The sequence below is a fragment of the Haliotis rubra genome, unplaced genomic scaffold, assembly GCF_003918875.1.
Source record: "Haliotis rubra isolate DU_JTF1 unplaced genomic scaffold, ASM391887v1 Scf62, whole genome shotgun sequence".
In the NCBI taxonomy this organism is placed as follows: domain Eukaryota; kingdom Metazoa; phylum Mollusca; class Gastropoda; order Lepetellida; family Haliotidae; genus Haliotis; species Haliotis rubra.
The window spans coordinates 674285-689228 of NW_025767324.1; the positions used below are offsets into that span (position 1 = coordinate 674285).

Genomic DNA, 14944 nt, shown 5'->3' on the forward strand with positions numbered 1-14944 from the left:
CCTTTAAAGCTAGTACCTATAGCTACCCCATCGCTCTACTAGGACATCCAGCTTTCCAGAGCCTTGTCCACCTTTAATCTCGTGTCTGTCCTACCGCTCTTCTAGGACTGCCAGCTTTCCAGAGCCTTGTCCCCCTTTAATCTCGTGTCTGTCCATCTGCTCTACTAGGACATCCAGCTTTCCAGACCTTTGTCCACCTTTAATCTCGTAGTCTGTCCCACCGCACTGCTAGGACATCCAGCTTTCCAGAGACTTGTCCCCCTTTAATCTCGTGTCTGTCCCACCGCATTGCTAGGACATCCAGCTTTCCAGAGCCTTGTCCCCCTTTAATCTCGTGTCTGTCCATCTGCTCTACTAGGACATCCAGCTTTCCAGAGCCTTGTCCACCTTTAATCTCGTGTCTGTCCATCTGCTCTACTAGGACATCCAGCTTTCCAGAGCCTTGTCCCCCTTTAACTTAAATCTCGTGTCTGTCCCTCTGCTCTACTAGGAGATCCAGCTTTCCAGAGCCTTGTCCCCCTTTAATCTCGTGTCTGTCCATCTGCTCTACTAGGATATCCAGCTTTCCAGAGCCCTGTCTCCCTTTAATATCGTGTCTGTACCTCTGCTCTGCAAGGAACTGACGGCTTTTCAAATCTAACTTTCCTTTAAAGCTAGTACCTATAGCTACCCCATCGCTCTACTAGGACATCCAGCTTTCCAGAGCCGTGTCCACCTTTAATCTCGTGTCTGTCCTACCGCTCTTCTAGGACTGCCAGCTTTCCAGAGCCTTGTCCCCCTTTAATCTCGTGTCTGTCCATCTGCTCTACTAGGACATCCAGCTTTCCAGACCTTTGTCCACCTTTAATCTCGTAGTCTGTCCCACCGCACTGCTAGGACATCCAGCTTTCAGAGACTTGTCCCCCTTTAATCTCGTGTCTGTCCCACCGCATTGCTAGGACATCCAGCTTTCCAGAGCCTTGTCCCCCTTTAATCTCGTGTCTGTCCATCTGCTCTACTAGGACATCCAGCTTTCCAGAGCCTTGTCCACCTTTAATCTCGTGTCTGTCCATCTGCTCTACTAGGACATCCAGCTTTCCAGAGCCTTGTCCCCCTTTAACTTAAATCTCGTGTCTGTCCCTATCCAGCTTTCCAGAGCCTTGTCCCCTTTAATCTCGTGTCTGTACCTCTGCTCTGCAAGGACTGATGGGTGTTCTGAGCCTACTGACGGCTTTTCAGAGCTCACTTCCCTTTTGATTTCGTGTCTACCCCACCGCTGTGCTCCTACTGACGGCTTTTCAAATCTAACTTTCCTTTAAAGCTAGTACCTATAGCTACCCCATCGCTCTACTAGGACATCCAGCTTTCCAGAGCCGTGTCCACCTTTAATCTCGTGTCTGTCCTACCGCTCTTCTAGGACTGCCAGCTTTCCAGAGCCTTGTCCCCCTTTAATCTCGTGTCTGTCCATCTGCTCTACTAGGACATCCAGCTTTCCAGACCTTTGTCCACCTTTAATCTCGTAGTCTGTCCCACCGCACTGCTAGGACATCCAGCTTTCCAGAGACTTGTCCCCCTTTAATCTCGTGTCTGTCCCACCGCATTGCTAGGACATCCAGCTTTCCAGAGCCTTGTCCCCCTTTAATCTCGTGTCTGTCCATCTGCTCTACTAGGACATCCAGCTTTCCAGAGCCTTGTCCACCTTTAATCTCGTGTCTGTCCATCTGCTCTACTAGGACATCCAGCTTTCCAGAGCCTTGTCCCCCTTTAACTTAAATCTCGTGTCTGTCCCTCTGCTCTACTAGGAGATCCAGCTTTCCAGAGCCTTGTCCCCCTTTAATCTCGTGTCTGTCCATCTGCTCTACTAGGATATCCAGCTTTCCAGAGCCCTGTCTCCCTTTAATATCGTGTCTGTACCTCTGCTCTGCAAGGACTGATGGGTGTTCTGAGCTTTGTCACTCTTAGAACTCGAGACCAGCCCAAAACTCTGTTGGTGTTACGAATCTTGATTTTAATAATTGAACAATGTGTTGATTGGCTTAATGAGTGACTTTGGTGACTGTTCTTAGGAGTCAAACACAGAACTAAGGCTACTTTAAACGTTCTTCGTTGAGCGGCGTCCATAGATTTTGTGTTTATGTGGCAGAAACAGATTTTGTACATTTTAACATGTTGTAAATTGATTAGAATTCATGTAAATAAATGCTTTAAATTTCATTGCACAGCTTTAGTCATTTTTATTTTATCATGATACTTAGCCTGCCTTAACTGACTATCACCCACAGCCAGTTCACGGAGCATATTTACCGCATGTTCACCACACAGCACAATAACATAAGCCCTTCCCCACTACGTTCTTTTGTCTTTATAGCCAGCTTGGGCAATCAGCTAAGCTTTACACTTTTACACATTACAAGGTTTGTGGTCACTCCACATTCACTCTTGAGTGTGTCAACATGTCTTGTTCATTTTCTGGACATACCTTTGGATCATATCTTTGGATCATATTCTAAGGTAATTTGGACATTTTATCTATTTATTGTTCATGTATATCATTTGTAGATATAACTTGTAGTTGTATCAGTGTGTGTTAATCTTAAATTAGTACTGTGAAGTTGGTGATAAATACTCTACATTCATGATAATGTAATATTAGTAACATGATTAATAAAAGGCAAGGTTAACCACGTGAGCATGTGATGAATGGATGAACACAAGTATAGCTTTGTAATCATAAATGGGTGAATGAAAATAAGCACGAATGAATGAATGAATGAATGAATGAGGTCTTATTTTGCATTGTTTTATATCTTGCTCAGCTACAGCCAAATTTGTGTTTGATTACTGCATCAGTGCTGAGAATGCTTTTGTATATGTTCATCATTAGCATGTCTGTATATATTATTGTTATTTTCTCTACAGGCAAACATTTAATACAGATACAGCAGCGTCCCCAGGTGTGAAATAAACCTAGGCCCACACACCTGGTAGGTTTATATGTTGTATATATGTCATGTATATCAAATGAAATACATTTTGTACACAGTAATTGTTTACTGAAGCAACTATTTTGTAATGTTATAACATATGTACGAATTATATTTGTTTATCTGTGTTTGGATATGTGTATATTGCTGCATTTATTATATTGTACACCTGATTGTTTCAGGGTTGTTGTTTTCACCTATAAACATCTCCAATAAAACATCGGCCATTGAAGAACAACAAAAGTAGCGTCTGTTGTCTGTGCGTGACTGACGCAGTCCTGCTACATTTAGACTGTGAAATTTCAGACCTGCATAACATTCAAACAGTGGGTGCCATTCGTTTCAATTAGATTATAAACCATCTGTCACCATGTGTTAAATTAAGTTCCGGGACTCTCATCAGTGAGGCTAGGCGAAATGTGGTTAAACGTGTCGTCTAGTGCCGTGCTAGGTCAACATGTGGCCTCAATAATTGCCAAGAGGGAGAGGAAATAAGAAGGAAAGAGGTATATTTTCCAGCTCAATGCAGGCAGCAGAAATGAATGGTTTAATTCAGAGCCCAAGAGGCGGAAAAAGAGAAGGTTTCTTGTTGTATTAATCCTCATAGAGGGGATTGAAGACACAGTTATATGCAGGGTTAGGCTCGTTAGAATATAGTTTTGTTATATACTGTAAAGATAATTTAATACGTCGTTGGTTAAGAGATGGCTCGTCGGCCTCGACGTAAAGACTGTCAACGGGAGAAGTTCTAAAGGATCCAAGACATAGTTTTAGACCTTGATGGTGGACAGAATCTAATAGTTTTAGGTTGCTTTTGCAGGCTCCACCATATACGATGGAGCCGTAATCAAGTTTCGAACGGACCAATGATCGATGTAGATGTAGGAGTATTGGAAAATACATCCGGCGACATCTGCATGTGCTATATATCATTTGACCTTATATTAATGACGCCTAGTATATATTGGGAATGTAATGTAACCCAAACTTTCTGGAAGGAACTTGAACATTGGATAACGCAAACCATATAGAAATCTGAAATAACAAAAACTTGGTTTGGTTTGGCATTTTGGATAATAAGCCATTGCTAAATCACATAATCTTTCCTGCTAAAAGATATATCTATACTTGTACTTTGAAGAAAGTAATTCCAACAGTTCAGACAAATGGTCTCCTCTATTCTCATTATTTGATTTTTTTATTTAATCTAATCTTTAATTGAAGTTGAATAACTTTCCTGGATAATCATTACAATACCCTATGAAGTTGATGTAACATTTCTGTTGAACCCACAGTATTTTTATCATGTATTTGTACATTTATTGCTTTGAATGCTTGTATTCATATATGGGAACAAATAAAAACGAATTGGGTAAGATTACTGCATATACCTTACCAAAGGTTTCCGAAAAAATGTTATGATATGATAAAGCTGTATGACGAAAATGGGAAAATAAATTGAGTGACTGATACTAGAGAGTTGTTGTACAAAACAGGTTATGGTTATGTGTAGTGTGACCACAATGTTCAGTCCCGTGCAAATTTTATCATATCATTTACAGAAAGAATGAAAGATATGCATTTCCAATCTTGATCGGAATCATTACTTCTATCCACAAAATGTTTATATTATAATCAATGGAAATCAGATATACGTTTTTGAAGATTTTAGCAAAATTCGACGTGAAACAGTTTCGTATATCTCTCTCTCGTTTCGTGGCTCTTCCTATGAATTATTTATTGAAGCTGGCAGGTATACAGAGAGAAAACAGAATATGTCAATTATGTAATATGAATACTGTTGAGGTAGAATTACATTTCCTTCTACTCTGTCCTGTTTATACGACTCTACGAACGGAATACCTAAAGCCATACTGTTATAAGCATCCACGTGTAAGAAAATGAATTTCATTGTTAACAGATACTACCACATTACTATTACAGAATCTGGCAATGTACATCTATTTCGCTTTGACTTTAAGAAAAAGGATTGTTGTATAATAGATTTTCCAAACGACTTCTAAGTACTCATGTAAATTTTAAATGTACTACAGGCATGTTGCCTTTTTAAGTACTGACCGAAGACTGATTGATTGAATAAACGAACTCGAAATAACTTTAGTCTATTTAATCTCTTACAAATCAGATATTTGATTCTGATACGATACACATCTATCTAATACACAATTCCTATATGATACCCAATTCCAGAGAAGATTGCATAAATTGAGAACCCCGAACAAACTTTGACAACTCAAAATGAAAGATTTATCGATTCAACAGTCGGCTTTCTAAATGATTTGGCTTCACAATCTCAATTGTGAAATATACTCGGTGCCATTAATGAAGGGTCAAGCTATTAGTAACACTCGTTCTTAAAAGTTGTAAAATCTTCGTTTTTGAAACAAATATATAGAACTGAATGTTTTACAGACTTTGTCAAAACAGTATGGAAAAACACACCAGGTCATTGAAATGTCGCTATTATGTTCTTTAACGTCCGATACATTCTGTTACAAATGGTACGGGTTTTTTTCAAATTGACAATATGGAAATCCACCTGCCACTTAATGTCAATGATTTCCACGTGCAAGTCACTCTATCCGTGGAAAGTGGAGGACAATACACATGCATTGATGCTTTTTCACTGGCGTTAACCGTTCAGGTACCTGTTTGAAACCTCAGCTTAAAATGAGATGTTTTTTGACACTTGCTAAAAGCGCTCAGGCTAAAGGAAATGCCAGCGTGATGTCATTGTTTTGATCACGTGGCCTACCTTATAACTTCCGGTAGGCAGAAAAGTGTCACCATAACTTCAGACAACTCATTAGCCGAGAAGAGGTCCGAGTATTTTACGAATAATATCCATTTTCCTGAACGAACTATCGCTTGAATTGGAATCAAACTAATAATAGTTGTGTCGTGCGTGGTAGTTGGTTGCACGAATATATTTCAGGAAGGTCTTGGCCTGAAACTTCACCGAATTCCGACTGCCGATGAAAGAAGACGCAAGTGGCTTCAAGCGATCAACCACAAGAACTGGGCGCCCGACCATGATGGTGATCGTGTTTGTGAAGCTCATTTTGCATCAGGTTTGAATATTTTATTTGTTTTGGCAATAAAACCATACTTTTCATCGTTATAATGTTGTGACTCTGTACGTTGTGACAAATGGCAAAGGGGTTGTGGCTTCACCTTCATTATGTAATGTGAACCATCAACAAAACAATGAGGGAACCCCAAAAATGATATAAGATAATGCATGACCTTTGAATATTTATTTTTGAAAACACGTTTTCAGTTTTGGTGATAATTATAAATTATTACCATATATGATAATGATTGGTTGCTGAAAATGTTTAGTTTTCGATCAGCACTTCCTTAATTTTGATACAGGTGTGCAAACCTTTATATTTGGAAATCTAAGTAAGATTAGCATATGATTTGTATAAATGTGTGATTTGAAGGTAAGGTTTTGAAACTATTTCCAGGATCAGCAAGCAGTGACCCAAGTGATCCAGATTACATTCCACATGTCAACATGGGATATAAAACTGGAGCCATGTTGACACCCGAAGCCAAGAAAGAGTGCTTTTACAGGGCACAGTGTAGAGAAAGTGTCAAAAACAAACAAGCCCAGGATAGCCAAGAAAAAGCAATGCTGCCTCCATTCTGTTAGAACTGTCTCAGAACTGAATTCATCTCTCAATGAGCAAGGTGAACAAAGGTGTTGAAGATGAATAAAATCAGCCTGCACGAGGTATCCGAGTAATTATCAAATAATTTGATTTCATCAATGAAAACAGGTTTATATGAAGCTTTAGTTCAATTCTTCCAGTAGTATTTACCATAAAGAAACCTGAAATAATGACACTAAATTCTATTGTATGTTATCAACTTGAATCTTCATTAATTATTTTATATTAATCTCCAATATGTTATGAAAGAAAATTAGGTGAACTAAATGCACTCTTATCATGCATCCTCCTTTCACATATTTTGTATTTACTCATGTCGGCCAGTGAATAGTCATTTAATCCTTGAATTGGTTTTCCAGATTTGCATTAAGGTGATCATGAAACTAAAAGCCGAAAAGAGACAGCTCCTCAAGTAGGTAGAAAACCTACAAGTTCAATTACAGGATACAAGACATCAGGTCAGAGCTTGTAGGTTCAGTGACCGATTTGTGAGGTGAGGTGAGGTGAGGTGAGGTGGTGAGGTGAGGTGAGGTGAGGTGAGGTGAGGTGGTGAGGTGAGGTGAGGTGGGTGAGGTGAGGTGGTGAGGTGAGGTGAGGTGAGGTGAGGTCAGGTCAGGTCAGGTCAGGTCAGGTCAGGTCAGGTCAGGTCAGGCGTCGTGCTTGAGAATATTTCGCTCATATCACGACATGCATGCGTGTGTATGTGTAGATGCGGCTGCTTGTACTAGCCCAGACTAAAGTCTATCCGGAACTTGATTGGGAGCCAGTGTAATGATGAGAGTGCAAGGGCATATGTATTCATTTAGTGGTAAGGGATACAATATATACTTGCTGCTGTATTTTGGACTTTTTGTAGTTTATGGAGATGTCCTTTGCTGAGTCTGTAAAGAAGGCTATTACAGCAATCCAATCTGGATATTACAAGGTTTCTCACAAGAGTGTGGGCACTTTCCATAGTAATGTACTTACTTCCTGATCGTCCCAATAAGTCTGAGGTGTTAATATTGTGTATGGCACAACTTTTCCACTTGCGAATCTAGAGACAGTCCTGTATCAATGTAACAACCAAGGTCTTTTATCACATCTGACGGTGTGATGTTAGCTGGGAAAAGATGAAACGGAGGCTAACTATGGGTACCAGTTAAGAGATTAGCATTACTGGCATACCCGGATCTACCTTGGCTTTAGAGATGCAAGTCATGGATCTATGGAAGCGCATTGCTGCCAGCAGTGGGGAAAATATACAGAATGTATAATTAGATCATAGTTTCATCTAATTATATTGTATTTTCATCTAATTAGTTGATAGTTTCATCTATTAAATGATAGTTTTATGTAATTAGATAATAGTTTAATCTAATTAGACATTAGTTTCATTTAATTATATATTGCTATAAACTAATTAGATGAATGTATACGTATTCTAATTAGATTGTATTTTCATCTAATTAAATTGTATTTTCACCTAAGTAAATGATAATTTCATCTAATTACATGAAATTTGAACTAATTAGATGATAATTTTATCTAATTAGATGATAGTTTTATCTAATTAGATAACAGTTTTATCTAAGTAGATAATAGTTATATCTCAGTAGAAAACAGTTTATCTAAGTAGATTATAGTTTTATCTAAGTAGATTATGGTGCTCATAAAAAGGGCAGAAGTGGTTGCAGCAGGAGCATTATTCACAAGAAGACGATGATGGCAACAATGTACTGTATTTCCATAAGGTGAGTCCTTCACATTATACAGAGATATATGTAATGCCATATAAGCATTACACCTTTCACATTCCAAAGGAACGTTCAGTTCAGCTTAACGTGAGAAATACATTCATGAAGTACCCTTGTTATTACAGCCACCATGAGTGTTGACGAGATCATTAAGTTCATGACCACTAGAGAGGTTTCTCCTTCCACTTTAGCAGCATTACGTAATGAAAAGGTAAGACAATTATCTTATTATGTCTCTATCAGTTTGACGCTCTAGTTAGAAGCATGAGCCTGTATTTTACAAGCATGGACCTGTATTTTAATTTGATGTTACGTCGATTCATTATTTTATTTGTTTTCCAGATCGATGTTGAGACAGTCCTTGCCGTTGACGACCAAAGTTTGAGTCAATATATTCCGAAATTGGGTGACAGAGTTGCATTGAGGGGACATTGCTCTAAAATCGTCCAAAAATCAAAGAAGAAAGAATAAAAAAGAACAGAATTATTTGAAGCATTGAAAATGAAACTGGCACATGAGAGTCACAAGAAAACTGCAGAAAAGTATGCAGAGATCCCTAAATCTGATTGGAGAAAGAGGATAAGGAAGGAGACAAGGAAAATAGAATGCGGGTGGATACATGATGAATACCAAGTCCGAAAACGATTTGGCGACGGCGTCAGAAAAGTGGACGTGAAACGTTCTTTGTGTAAACCAAAACTTTTGGAAATGGCCACAAACGGATTTCTCAATGACGTTACATGTGATCTGTTAGATTTCAAACAAAATTCACTTCCAAATAGATGTCAGTGACAGATTGTTATGACCTTTTCAAAATTGGCATTGTAACATTTTACCTGCACACAAATTCTATTGATACAACTGCAGATGAACATGTCACTCATGATGAACGACCCTCTGATCAACAAGGAGTGGGAGAAACACCAGGCTACGCAACAACATCAAATAAGATACAGGGTGACCCTTCATCTCCTGGACCTAGAGAAGCAATGATGCCTATTGGACCTCTCCAAGAAGAATGGATCAACACACCATTAAACACCCCTCAACCGAGAAATGACATCCTTCAAGACGCTGAGGAAGCTATTGGTTTCCTGGATGAAGACCTGACAGATTTAGAAGTGCGAAATATCCCTGTGTTTGATATTGTGGAAAACAACCAAGACAACACAACTATATCACATACTGAAGGGGACATTACTATGTTGAGTGTCCAGATGACCATCCACAGAGGTTCCTTGGCCTTTGCAGAGATGTTAGGATACTTCAAGGATGCTGACATTTTGAATAAGGTAGTGAATGTTGTCCGCATTCTGCCAAATGGTATAGAGGAGAAGGGTGGAAGACACTGGAGGTGTCCTGCGGGATACGATCACAGAATTTTGGGAACACTTCTACCACCACTTTACATTTGGGAGAAACGTTAAAGTTCCATCTCTAAGGCATGATTTCGGAATTGAAGAACGGAAAGCTGTTGCACGTGTACTGGTGTTTGCATGGAAGAGACTGAACTACAAGCCACTGAAATTGTCCAAGGTATTCATTCTCCAGTGCCTTTTCCCTGGAAGGGATCCTGAATCATCAATCCTGATGGAAGATTTTCATGAGTTTGCATCAGCAATGGACTCTGAAATTTTCAAACAAGCTATTGAGGACTTTACTAGCTTCGAAGAAGATGATCTGTTGGAGTCATTGGAGACTTACAACTGTAGGTCGAAAATTGATGAAACAAATCTGGTACCAGTCCTGATTGAGATTGCAAACTTGAAACTCATACAGGAAACAATGTTTGAATCCTGGCGTGAAATCTTTTCGACAATATCTATGTCAGAGCAGCAGTTGGCATCTCTTTATTCATCAAAGCGGCCAACCAACAAGTCAGTTCTAAAACTACTTAAAGTGTCGGAAGCCGCAAACATGAATGAAAGGCAGATTGGAAGATTCCTCAAGCAATATGTCAAAGAAATGGATGTTGAGAAGCTGCAAAAGTTTCTTCGTTTCTGTACCAGGTCGGACATGGTAAACACAGAGGAGATACAGGTGAACTTCATTCCCATGGAGTACTTTGAAAGAAGACCAATCGCTCACACATGCGGAGCAGTGCTGAAACTTTCTGATAACTACTCAAATTACATGGAATTCAAAACGGAGTTTGACCATGTCCTCACTAGTAATGTATGGGTCATGGACATAATTTAGTGGGTAAAATATTGAAATGTTTAAGTTTTGACTGAAGGTTTCTTGGTTTTGAAACTGAGTTTCTGTGAGAAGATACACAGTGTTACTATGCATCTTTTTGAATGTTGATACAGAATTGCACCTTGATGACTAAGGTAGAAAAAAGGTAGTCAAACGTGGAACTATTGAATGGATTTTTATTTGCTTGCGAAACTGCCTTTGTATGACAAGGTAAAGTTTGGTACATTTACACTTTGTGTTATTAACACTTCATGTTGTATTTAATACATTTTGATGACCAGATTTCTTTTGAAAGCTGTTATGATTTATTTGTGTTAAGATAGAACAATGAACAAACATGGAACTATGTTGGAAGTCTTGGCTATTGAAACTGGCGAGAGAAATCTTTCTTCTGTATATGGTTTGTGCTTTACTATGGTCGAATGTTATGCTTGATATTTCTACTATTTTCTCAACTTGTCTGGGAAGAAGACATTTCAACGAAGAACGTTTTTGGTTTGAGTGGCAGGGATCATATTGTTTTCTGTTTGGGCTGGAGAAAATGTTGATGTTTCCTGAAAATAAAATTGTTTTCTCAATTCAGACTTATGATGTTGTTATGTGTCTTAATCATTTGACGTCCCATTAGGGTATGTGGTATGTCATTTGACTTTGAAAACATAAATGTTGAAACGTTCCAGAACAAGGAGGGTGAGACAGAGCATATCATCCACATTAACCAGGCAACCTGTACACCATATTTAGGTTTTCTACTTCTCCTAATTTATGAGAAGAAGTCAAATATAGATTTTAAGGGTTTGGGTGTCACAGAGTCACACAATCTTTAATCTATATAGTCTATTTGCCAAATTACCTGCATATAAAATTTCACCTTTCTAGATCCAGTGGTTCTTGAGAAGAAGTCGACAATGTAAAATGTTTGCGGACGAACAGATAGATGCATGTCATAAAGTCATAAGGCCATCAGGACTATCAGCCCTGATGAGCTAAGGTAATTAACCACGAATAACGAAACAGGCCTTCAAACAGGCCTTTAATGGTGTCTATAATTATACAAACATGGTATAAAAGAAATACAGTGAAATACCATTTATTAAAGGCAGCTTATGCAGCATAACACAAAGTTTCAGAGTTAATGTTTCCTCCTTCATAAGGCGGAAATATTTATATGTACATGTACAGAATAACAATGTTACAAGTGGAACAAGCTGACAATGAGCTGGAAGCCAGCATTAACAAGCCTGATTAAAGGCCAACAGTTAAAACAACACTGATGGACATCAATAGTAAATTAAATTGTACGCTTATGGCGAGATTATGAAGTTGATTGGTGATGTATAAAGACAAGGAGATTAAGATTGATTGGACAATGATAGACTAAGAGTGATAGATCAAGAGTACTTTGTAATTGGATTGATTGATGAAATAGAATCAATTGATCAGTAGGTCCCAAGCGCTTGGAAGAAAGACACAGTGGTCATGGTTCATGGCTGGTTTCTGTTTCTGGATTTTGATGGCTTCGTGTAGTTTCCTTTGCCTGTCTTTAATTCTAAATTACTCATTATCTACCTATGTGAGTAATTCACCAATCAGTCGTAATCACCCCGTGTGTGTACATCACCAATCCCTTTATAAGTATGTAATGTAATTTACTATTGGCTATCATCAGTGTTGTGTAAACTTTTGGCCTCCAATCAGGCTTGTTAACATTGGGTCCCAGCTCTTTGATTACTTGTTCCTTTCGTTATATTGCTATTCTCTACATGTACATATGAAGTGGAACAAGCTAACATCAACATCTTATGCAGCATTAGTTCAGTTCAGTTGTCTTCAAAGCCTCGAAGAATATCACTCCGTAAATATTGATATAGGAGAATGCCCGATTCAGGAGAACAAGGTTGCTGTCGACCTACTTCATCCATAAGTAAGCGTACACAATTCATGTATGGTTTCATCACACTGTACAGGACTTCTAGGTGTTGTCTCCGTTTCGCAAACATCAATGGTGGCCGAATCAACCTGGCACAAATAATCCACAGCTCCATACTGTTCAGGAAACATATACATGATTAGAGGTTTTCCTGCTGGGAGAGTTAACCTCCTCGACTTTCTGATCCTGTGTGTATTCCAGAGACGGGCTCCTGCATTCAGTTCTTTCTGAAAACAACAATGATATGTATACGATAAATGACCTGTGATGATTATGTAGAAGTAAGCATGAGGTCCGTACGACTTTTTAACTATGGCTTTTCTCGAGGGACTTATGCTTACTTCTACATAAAGCTCATTATTATTTATCCAACCAAAATAATGTGTTGAAAAAAATATTACAGAGTTGTCCATAAAATCCCATCCCTGTTGCTAAATGATGCGAGAAGTATCCAATTCAATTTAAACAGTTAAATGTATATCACGCTATTCATATGCATACGTGCTATTGTAGCGTTAAGATGGCTCATGATGCTCATCGTTTGTGTCCGTCACCATTGTTTATTGATAAGATCTGTAGGTTAAATTAAAAAAAGAAAACAAAAGCCAGAGGATTAGGGTTTGAGACGACAGATTGCTAAAACGTTTGCAGATTGTAAATGAGATTGGGCTATTTTTCTATATTATTAGGCGGTGATCTTTCAACTCACTTTTGAACATCATGCTTTTGGAACATAACGATTTCGAGATTGACATTCCAAAATTATATCCTGCCAGCAAGGACATTAAGTGGATAATATTCCACACCAAACGGACATTACTTGTCGGTGCATCTGTTGGTAATTGTGAGCAATAGTTTCCCTGCAGAACAATAGCATGACACCACTAGAGGATTTTAAGGATGACTACTGGCAATCATAAAAATTCAAACTTACTGTTGATATTCAAGTTGATAGGTCAAACTCCAAACTTATATTCTAGATTATCTGTACACATCACACTTAAGTTGAAGTCAATGGACATTTTGTAAGTTCATAAGCAGTTTACTCAACTGAATAAGCTCTAAGAAACAAAACTGTATAAGACTCTTATCCAGAAAGTCTCCGGTAAAAAGACCCATATCTTTCAAACTGGAAAACAAATCCATCCAGTACTGAGCGTTCATCTGTCTAAAGATGCCCCACATTTGCTATGGTAGCTAGAACCAACAAGAAAACAGTTCCTATTTTGGTGTCGTCTCATAAAATGTCAACATTTGCCTGACATGACCGTTCTCCGTTCCTCTGTCTACCCTCATGTACGATGGACATCCTCCTTGTTTTCGTACTTCAGTCAAAAAGTATGATGCATTAACTCTCGGGTCACTATTGGTTGTATTTGCTTCAAGCCATACAATAAATCTGGAGAATCCATCTATTACGCCTTTCACACATACACCATACGGTGTAAGTTTATCATAACTGTCCACATGCCATACATAATTAGGACCTTGGTTCATGTACTCTCGATGTTGAAGACATCTACTTCTAGCCTCCATGCCATTTGGAGAAATTATATGCATCAAGTGACGGACACTATTCTGACTGATCACAAATCCATGTTGTACACATTTTAAATGCATCATTTTGTATCCTAGCAGTCGGCTCGATGAAACCATTTGCTTCACAATGTATAATGCAACATCAAGCATTGATGCTTTCTTCTGTAAATATTACACATCCTCTGAGCTCTGTACAGTGTACGTCTGCTTATGGAAATGCCATGATACATAAAAAGACTGTCCAGTATATCAGTATTAGAAAGTCCAAGACCAAAGTAAAACTTGACAAGATGATCCATCCTCGTCTGAACTGATGACTTCAGTCAGTCGAGTCTTATATACATAACATTCTCTAATTAGATGAAATAATCATCTAATAAAATAAAACTATCATCTAATTAGACAAAACTATCATCTAATTAGATATAACCACCATCTAATTAGATAAACGTATTATCTAATTTGATGAAAATATGATCTAATTAGATGAAAATATCAGATAATTACATGAAAATATCATCCATTTAGATGGAAATATAATCTAATTAGATGAAAATAAGATCTAATTAGATACTAGTTGGTATGCGATTTCAATTAATCATCATTTAATTAGATGAAACTATCATATAATGAGATGAAACCATCATATAATGAGATGAAACTATCACATAATGAGATGAAACTATCATATAATGAGATGAAACCATCAAATAATGAGATGAAACTATCATATAATGAGATGAAACCATCATATAATGAGATGAAACCATCATATAATGAGATGAAACTATCACATAATGAGATGAAACTATCATATAATGAGATGAAACTATCATATAATGAGATGAAACCATCATATAATGAGATGAAACTATCATA

The 14944-nt window shown here is 38.1% G+C and overlaps 1 long non-coding RNA gene across 1 annotated transcript; it reads left to right on the top strand.

Annotated features, from left to right (window-relative positions):
• Positions 1-2338: 2338 nt before the first annotated feature.
• Positions 2339-3245, top strand: LOC124256191. Its single transcript, XR_006892848.1, has 3 exons — positions 2339-2490; positions 2899-2963; positions 3146-3245. It is a non-coding gene; the product is annotated as an uncharacterized LOC124256191 (long non-coding RNA).
• Positions 3246-14944: the final 11699 nt, after the last annotated feature.